The sequence below is a fragment of the Mus caroli genome, chromosome 10 (assembly GCF_900094665.2).
Source record: "Mus caroli chromosome 10, CAROLI_EIJ_v1.1, whole genome shotgun sequence".
In the NCBI taxonomy this organism is placed as follows: Eukaryota; Metazoa; Chordata; class Mammalia; order Rodentia; family Muridae; genus Mus; species Mus caroli.
This window is the reverse complement of record NC_034579.1, coordinates 10,797,507-10,806,852: the sequence shown is the minus strand read 5'-3', so window position 1 is coordinate 10,806,852 and position 9,346 is coordinate 10,797,507.

Below are 9,346 nucleotides of genomic sequence, written 5' to 3'. Positions count from 1 at the left end.
CCTCCTCTTCTTTCTCTTCTTCCTCTTCCTCCTCCTTTTCTTCTTCCTCCTCTTCTTCATCTTCATTTTCTTCCTTTTCCTCCTCTTCCCCTTCCCCTCCTCCTTCTTCTTCCTCCTCCTCCTTCTTCCTTTTCCTCCTCTTCCCCTTCCCCTCCTCCTTCTTCTTCCTCCTCCTCCTCCTTCTTCCTTTTCCTCCTCTTCCCCTTCTCCTCCTCCTCTTCCTTCTTCCTCCTCCTCTCCTTCTTCCTCCTCCTCCTCTTCTCCCTCTTCATTTTCCTTTTCCTCCTCCTCTACCTCCTCCTCCTTCTCTTCTTTCCTTCTCCTTTCCTGTCCCCTTCCCCCTTCTCCTACTTCTTCTTCTGCACCTCCTCCTTTCTCCTTCTTTCTCCTCCTCCTCCTCCTCTTCCTCCACCTCCCTCTTTCTTTCTCCTTCTCCTTCGTTTCCTTCTTCTTCCATCCTGGAGCATGATCTACTACTGAACTCCTACTTTCACACTACTTCGCTAGGCTTTCCTTCCCAGTCTCCTTTGCTACCTCATTCCTTTTAAGTGAAGGGCTAATTGGTTCCATGCCAAGGCCTCAGCATCTTTATCTTTTCTATCAGTACCTACAGCTAGAGCATGACTCATTCTTGGTTCCAGAAGTGTCACCTGTATGCTGATGATTTCCCAAACATGATAAAAGCTCCAGATATGTGTGCCAATGATCTGTTTGATTTCTATAGACATTTTCAGGCAACTTACCATTTGCATGTCCTTGGTCTTCCAAAATTGTTCTTTCTCCTGGGTGAATTTTCATCTTATCTATGTAGTTGTTCAAACCTAAAATTCAAATGCCCTTTTTGGTGCCTCTCTCTCCTTTAGTCTCCTGAATCCGATTATCTAAATCTCTAAAATCCATCCAGAACTATCTACTTCTTTTTGTACCCTTTACCATCAACACCTTTATCAGGGTCATCATTACCTTCCTCCAAGTTTACCGAGGCACCTACCAAAGAGACCATCCTGTTTATTAGTCAGAATTCTCCTGAGAACAGGACCAACAAGATAGGAAGAGAGCACTGAGAAAGGGCAAGAACAAGGGGGAGTGTGTGAGAGCAAGAAAGCAAGGGGTGGATATGGAGGATGGGGGAGGGAAGAGGATGGGGAGAGAAAGAAAGTGTTTGAATTGGTTCATGTGTATGGGGACTCTGTCTGGAAGGCTGGAGACAAAAGATCCTAGGTTTCAATTGGCTTCTGAAGGTGTCTGTCATAAACGTAGGGAGATTTGATGTTGCTGAAGTCCAAGGTTGAAGAGTCCTCTCTGTTGACATTCCTTCCCCTAACATCTCCCCTATTTGTGCCTCTGCTGATTAGAGGAGAGCCACATTTATAGATGGCAATCTACTTCACTTTAAACCTTCTGCATTAAATGAAAATCTAATAAAAATAATACATTTTCAAATAAAATAAAATAAAAAAACAGAAAAATATCTGGCCAAATACCGGGGCACCCTGTGGACCTACTAAACTGACAGGTAAAACAAACTGTCACATGATGTTTTTAATGATTGTCCTTTTCAAATCTGTCCTTAACTTAGTAGAAAATGGCTAAGTCCCTGCAGTATACAACAGAACTGTAAATACAAGTTCTAGTCTCTACCCTGACTTAAGAATCTTTCAATGTCACCCTCTGCCCTGTATCCCTGTTCTCTTAGGGTATTCCTGCTTTCTTATAACTCAAAAAGCATACCACTTTCCTTCTTTTTGTATTTTCAGCAAGGAATATAGACTTTCCTTCCCTAAGCTGATGATTCTGCTTTCTTCAGAGATCTAACCACATTGTTCTATATTCAATTACCAATTTTTATTCACAGAATAATTTCTCTGTTATTTTAAACACAGGCTACTTAGTCTAGCTATCTCTGCAGGTTGTTACTAGATTCCTTAAAGTAAAAAAGAAAAAAGAGAAAAAAAGGAATCAACAAAGAAAAAAGAAAAAAAAGGAATCAAAAATATGCACCAATATCTCTAAATGTAAAGTTGGCTTGTTTGGGTCTATAAATATAGTTTGAGCTGCACAGTTCTAAATAAAATGGCATGAAGTTCTTTGCCTTAAAATGTATTAACTTCTTCTCGAGGTAGGGAAATGTATTTTCTTTTAAAATGTATTTTCTTTTAAAATGTATTAACTTCTTTTAAAATGTATTAACTTCTTCTCGAGGTAGGGAAAAGTATCTCTGATACTCAATTCTCCACCAAGGGGTTTCACGCAGAAGCCAGTTGTATTGCTTTCACAGAGTTCGATTCAGCTCTAGATTTTGCCTGTCTCCTATGTGAAATTTTATCTCTCCTTCCCCTTTCTTGCTGTTGTTCTCCTTCATCCCACCACTCCCACACTTTCCATTTCCTGGGACTCCACAGAGCTACTCCATTCATTCTAAAAAGGAAAACTTGCATAAACTCAAATCAACAAAGCAAATATGTAATATAAACTAGTCTTCATGGCTGCACTTTTCCCTTGCCAGTTAGTCTCATGAGTATTATCATATATCAGTGCTATATCTGTTGCTCAGTATCTCTAAAATAATAAATAGTTTTTCACATAAAACAAGTACTTTAAATTACTTGAATACTTTTCATAATTGATTACATGTTGCTTCGTTAATTCTCTTTGTTTTTATATTTCAGCTCATTTTTTTCTTTACATAATAGTTCCTGCATTATTTTAAAGGAGTTTAATTACATCCTGCTAAGAGGTAAGCCCAAATCTTAGTGGCTTACAGAATCAAACCATACATGTGACTTGTATAGTTTGCTGCTAGTTGGCTAGAGTATCTGCTATGTGTCATCTCCATCCTGGAATCCCAGCTGATGGCATCGTCACCATTTAGAATGTTACTATGTTGTAGGACTAAGAGAAGAGGATAAACTGCATTCATAAAAGCTTCTAGTATACAATAATGAATGTTAATTGTGATCCTTTTACTAAGGCAATTCATTGTCATGGCTAAGCAGTCATAGAAGAAGAAGAGGAGGAGGTGGAGGAGGAGGAGGAGGAGGAGGAAGAGAAAATGAAGAGAAGAAAACAGTCCTTATGATCCTTACAGTTATAACATTTAGAATAGGAAAGGTTTGTGTTTGACTCTATAAACTGATAAGAATCTGCTGGTTCTTCTTTGTCTACATGATGTCAGGCATAAAAAGCCTCAGACATCTGTCCTACAGGGACAGAGTAGACAGGGACCGTGGCTCCTTGAGTTCCATTTTTTCTTTTCCTATATCTCTGACCTTATGGTTGTCAGATAGTTAATCTTCACTTGTCATAGTTCTCATAGTTAATCTTCCCTGTCAGCTTGTTTGGATTTAGAGTTACCATAGATACACACCTTAGTGTGCTGATGACACTGTTTCCAGAAACTTTAACGGAGGAGGAAAGCCCCGTCCTGGCTGTGGATGGTTTGTGGACTAGAGCCCTTGAGGACTTAAAAGGAGACAGACAGCAGAGTGTCAGCATTCATTGTCCCTTGCTTACTGATAGCTGACGTAATATGACTGACTGCTTTACGCTTCTGTTGCCATGACTCCTCTCCCATAATATACATTAGCCCTTCTTATATAACATGCTAAAAAAAAGATCCTCCCTCCCTTTGGTCATGTCTTGTCAGATCGCAGCAACAAGACCACTAACAAGTATTTCCAACACTAGATTTAAGTAATAAATGTTAACAAAAACAACAAAAAGTACCTCAGGACTGATTTGGTCATACGAGGAGCACAGGCACAGAGGAGTCAAAGCTGATGATTCAGAGGGCTATACGTTTGCTAAGAGTTGACAAAGGATAAGTTGTTTGAGTTTTTAGTGACAGTAAATTATGGGGATGTAAACATCTGCGGGGAAACTGAGGGGAAATACAACTAGTAAATGTAAAATCCAACAGAAATAGGCATAATAAATCAATGTGGAAAAAACATATAAACTTTATTTCATATGTGAAATTGTTTAAGACATGTAACATAACTTGTAAATATTCAACCCCAAATGGAAAATTCTGCATCTTTTATTCTTTTATAATCAATTTATCTCCTCTGCTTTCACTAAGTTTCTCTCTTTCTTCAGCAAGGAGGAGAGAAGACAGCTAATAATTGACTTGTCTATATCCATGGACATCAGCCTGTCTAGTTCCCAGTAACTGGTCCAGTTTAGCCAGTGAGTCTTGTCAGGTTCTCTGTTGATGGCCCATGGCTGTCTTTATCAAGCCAGTGCCCTGAAAACCTTGACTCATCAATGGATCTCTTTCTAAAGCAGAAGAACAGGTTCGAAATCCTTGGGAACAATTCAGCGCTCTCAGATCTCACAAACTGCCTCTCCAACCGTACCTTTCTTCCTTCTTCCTCCATTTTGTTTGCACCAGCTATAAGATTGGCTGAGGAAAGAAGAAGAAGGGAACATAAATTAGGAGGAAGAAAATCTCAGAAATATTGTGAATTTACATAATCAAAATTTTTATAAATAACTAGTATTCTCACTTTGGAAATAAGAAGTTGAATCTCAAAATATACCCATTCATTTCTGTTGTTAGGAAACACTTTGGCTGAAAGTAACTTAGGAGAGAAAATGGCTTATAATTCTAGGTCATTGTCCATCAATGAAGGAACTCAAGGCAGGGACTTGAAGGCTGCTTGCTGTTACACGAACAGCATTAGTTCTGAGTGAGGAACGTATTTCATGGCCTAGGAAATGCAGAATGATGAGTGAGGCCTGTGGAGGATCCTGCTTTCTGCTTGGCTATGAGAATTTTTTTCTCATTTGGTTTTCTTATATAATTCAGGATCACCTACATAAGGAAAGGTATTGCCCACAATAAGCCATGCTCTCTCACATCAATTAATAATCAAGACAATTTCCATAGATAAATGTGATATAGTCAATTCTTCAAACTGGACTATCTTCTTCAGGTAACTCTAAATTGTGACAATATTTTAAAATAATTAATATTTAAAAACAATAAAGTAAATAATTGCTGAGATCTATGCAATACTTATACCAAGTACAGGAAAGTAGAATCCCACAGTTGCAGTATGTGATCAACTTTGAGTCATTGACAAAGAACATTGATGTTGGCTTACTTGGAGACAAAATGAGAAATCAGTCATATAGCAAGAATCCAGGCATTAAATGGTTAAAGTAAAAACTAGGCCTATGAACACCAAGTAAAGATGGAACATGAAGATGAAGCCTGCCTTCAGATATTTGAAAGACTCATTGTGAAAGGCAGAATGCCCCTGCTCTGAATGGGTGTTAAAGACAGGAATGTTTAAGTCAGTCAATAGAAAAAGGAAGTTTCTCATAGCCAAGCGTTCATCAGCATTACAGGATTTACACAGATGTCCAAAATTCCACTCGTCTGGAATGCCATCAGATTGCTGAATGCCAAGGAATGTGCTCCTGGTACTTTCAGCTTTAGGATGATAGGATATACGGAGCAGGAGGGACATGTGATATCACTAAAGTCCATAAAGTCCCGAGTGTTCTCTGTCCTTAGCTTATTGAATCGGACTGAAACATGCTCAACACTTACCCTTATTTTATAAACCAGGATAAACTGCAGAAGCTCACAGTGATGAGAGACTGGATGGCCGAGTATTAACCATTTCATCAAAAGACTGTAATTTACATCTCTCACTCTTTCCCTGACAAGCTCCTCCAAAGATAAAGAACAAATACTTTCTTGTGAGAACAGATTTCAAAATCTTCAGATGCTCTTAACATACTTCTGACCAGTAGTCAGCACAGGCACACTGGGGTCCGTTAGCTGTGCTTCACGTTTAGGGGATTTTTTCTGTGGAGACCTCAATGCATGAATTATGTAGCAGCACATAACAGCCACTTCTGCGTTTCCTAGGATGTTTCCTGGGTTCGGTTAATGTGGTGATTAATTTTATCTGTTAACTTGGTTTGGCAAGGTGCTCAGCTATTTAGTCAGAGGTCATTTCTGAATGTTCCTGAGAGGTTCCTTTGGGGATGAGATTAACATTTAAGTCAATTTTCATTGCATGCATCTTCTAGATTTATTAGTGTTTGAAATGGAAGAATTTCCTTATTTTACCCATTGTGTGTGTGTGTGTGTGTGTGTGTGTGTGTGTGTTATTTTCCTTATTGAGATAGTTTGAATAAAAATGTCCCTATAGGTTTCATAGGGAGTGTCATTATTACAAGGTGTGGCCTTGTTGGAGAAAATGAGTCACTGAAGGTGGGAAGGTGGGTTTTGGAGTTTTAGAAGCTCAAGCTAGGCTCAGTGTCTCTCTCTCTCTCTTTACCTGTTGCCTGTAGATCAGCATGTAGAACTCTCAGCTACTCCTTCAGCACCATGTCTGCCTGTGTGCCACCATACTTCCCGAAAGAACAATGATGTACTAAACCTCCGAACTTGTAAGTAGTCCCCAATTAAATGTTTAAGTCCTAATTAAATGCTTTCTTCTATAAGACTTGGTCATGATGTCTCTTCATAGTGATAAAAACTCCAATTCATCCATTTATCTTTTGATAGACAAAAGGCAATTGCCATATGATATCACTTAAATGGAAAATAGAATACCGACACTCAAAGAAGTAGAGAATAGTATGATGGTTACTAAAAGTGAGGGACCAGTGGAAATAGAGAGCTGTCAATCAAAGGGAACAGTATTTCAATCAGTAGAAATGCCTTCCCCCATCCACACAGAGGAGCCAAGGCTAGCCTTGAACTCACTATGCAACCCAGAGTGATATTAAATTCCCCATCCTTTTGTCTCAGTCTCACAAGTGCTAGGATTATAGCGATGCACCACCACTCCTTACTAGGAAAATATATTTTAGATCATTTGTATAACATAGTAAGTCTAACCACTAAAAATAATTGTATTGTATATTTTTAAATTGCCATGAAAATAAATTCAAGTGTCCTCGTTACAAAACAGATACATAAATGAGGTCCCAGATAATGTTATTTAGCTGAATTTCACATTATATACATAAAATATTGCATTGTATTCCATAAATATAATTTGCTAATAAAATAATCGTAGTAAAATTTGTTTAAAAATCACTAGTCGCTTAATGATTAATTGAACAGCAAGAAAGGATTCAGCCAGCAGATTGCAATTCTTCCTGTCTGCTGGCTTGTCCTACAGATTCTGAACCCACAACTCCAGAGCTGTGAAAGCCAATTCCTTGAAAGCAATCTCAGTATACTTTCACATAGGTCTTAGATGATTCTCTTTTTCTGGGGAAGAGTGCTGGCTAATGTTGTTACTTCTGTTTCTCTCTTTGCTCTCTATTTCATAGTCACTTTCTTTTTTCTTTTCTTTTTTTTTTTTTTTTTTTTTTTTTTTTTTGTCTTTTTGAGACAGGGTTTCTCTATACTGCCCTGGCTGTCCTGGAACCCACTTTATAGACCAGGCTGGCCTCGAACTCAGAAATCCGCCTGTCTCTGCCTCCCGAGTGCTGGGATTAAAGGCGTGAGCCACCACGCCCAGCTTCATAGTCACTTTCAAGTTGAAACGTATGCCTGTGTAGACACAGGTTAGTTAAATAGGACTGCCGCGAGTTCATATTGCAATGGTTGAGTCTTGCCCAGAGGATGCCATTTCATATCCCTCCTCCCTATTCTCTGGCTCTTACCTTCTTTCCTCCCACTCTTCCACAGTGTTCTTAGCCTTAGAGGTGATGACAGATAAGTCTTGTTGAGGGCTAAGCACTCTCATCTGTAACTTATTCTCAGCCGCCGCCCCCCACCCCCTTCTCCCCAGCCATGAGTCTCTCTGCACTCAGTGCCATTGTGGAAAATTCACTCCTGGAAAATGGGAGTTCTCTGATAAAGGCTGAGAGTAGCATTTGTCTATGGATATTAACGTGGGCATTTGGAATACTGTTTGATATTATGTTAGTTTAGCTAGATAGCAGTATTAAGTTCTGCCCTGGGTTCTGTGACCTCGCATTCATAGATTTGTGGCCAGGTTTATGGAACCAGATATATAGATTCCTTCTATAGAGCAGGCCTCAAATACTGTGAGAGCATTGTTAGCAATGATGCCATTATTGCAAAAAATCAGCACGTCCTACTTGGAAGGTTGGCTTCCACCAACAGACATACAGACGGAGAAAGAACTCATGTAGCACTACCTCTAATTGCTGAGTTATTTGATAATAACCAATTCAGGTAATAGGGACTCGCTTTTAATTGTGATCCCACCAAGCTCCAATGGAGAGTTTGAAACCAATGGATAGCAGTGGTTAAACTAAGCGGGTCACAAAACCAACCCGGAAGTCATGAATCAGCCTCGGATCCATAGGGACAAGACGGAGATAGATGAACATGAGGGACTAGAGTAATCATTGTCAAAGAGTAAGCAAAACAGTGAGGGGAAGAACCTCACAAAGAGCTTCCAGGTAGACATTGATCCTGTCGAGCCTTCAGAATTAAGCTACACCCAGATTCCAGACCCACAAAACTGTAAAATTATGTCGTTTTGAAAAGTTCTAGGAGGAACGTTAAATCCTTGAGACAATCTAGTGTCACAGAGGCGGCCTTGAACTGAGAGTCTGTAAACCTTAGACTCGAACCCCGATCATTTCTGAATAATTAGTGCAGACTATGCCTCCCTGGACCCATTTCTCTACCTGTAAAACCAAAATGATCTCAGCTTTCCTTAAATGAAGCAGTTTGAGTCTTTATTAATTCTACTGTTTTTTTTTTTAACGTTAAAATAAATACTGATAAAAATCACAAGAACACAGGCTGGACCAGAAGTAGTCTAGATTGCTGGCGGCTTTCCAGCTTCCTCTTTCTTTTGCCTGAAACTATCTGTCCTCAGTCCTGTTTTACCTCTTTGCCTCCTACCCCAACCCTTCTCTACCACTAGCCAATCAGGGTTAATCTACTTTTATGGCTTTTGTATGTGTCTGTCTACAAGGAAAGCCGGACTGCTTCACTCTGAATGGAACCAAGTCTGGAAAGGCCGCCGCCCCTAGCACTCTGTGAATTTAGTCTGGTCAGGCACAGCGCAAGGGACCCTCTGCTGGAGTGCTTCCCTGTCTTTTACCAAGTGGGTGTGCCTACATCCCTTGCAAAGCAGTTTCTCAGGAGAAGCATTGCCTGGCTGTCTTGACTTTCCCTAATGAGGGGCTGCACTTGTATTAATAAATTAATTCACTCAAACAGAAAAAAATAAAGTTAAAATAAACGTAAAGGAGGCATATCGCCCCAAACCTCTCAAGCCCTCCTCCACCTTTCCCCCATTAAATACCCTTCCCCCGTCCGTCTTTTTTCCTTTCTTTCTTTCTTTCTTCCTTCCTTTCTTTCTTCCTTTCTCTCTCTCTCTCTCTC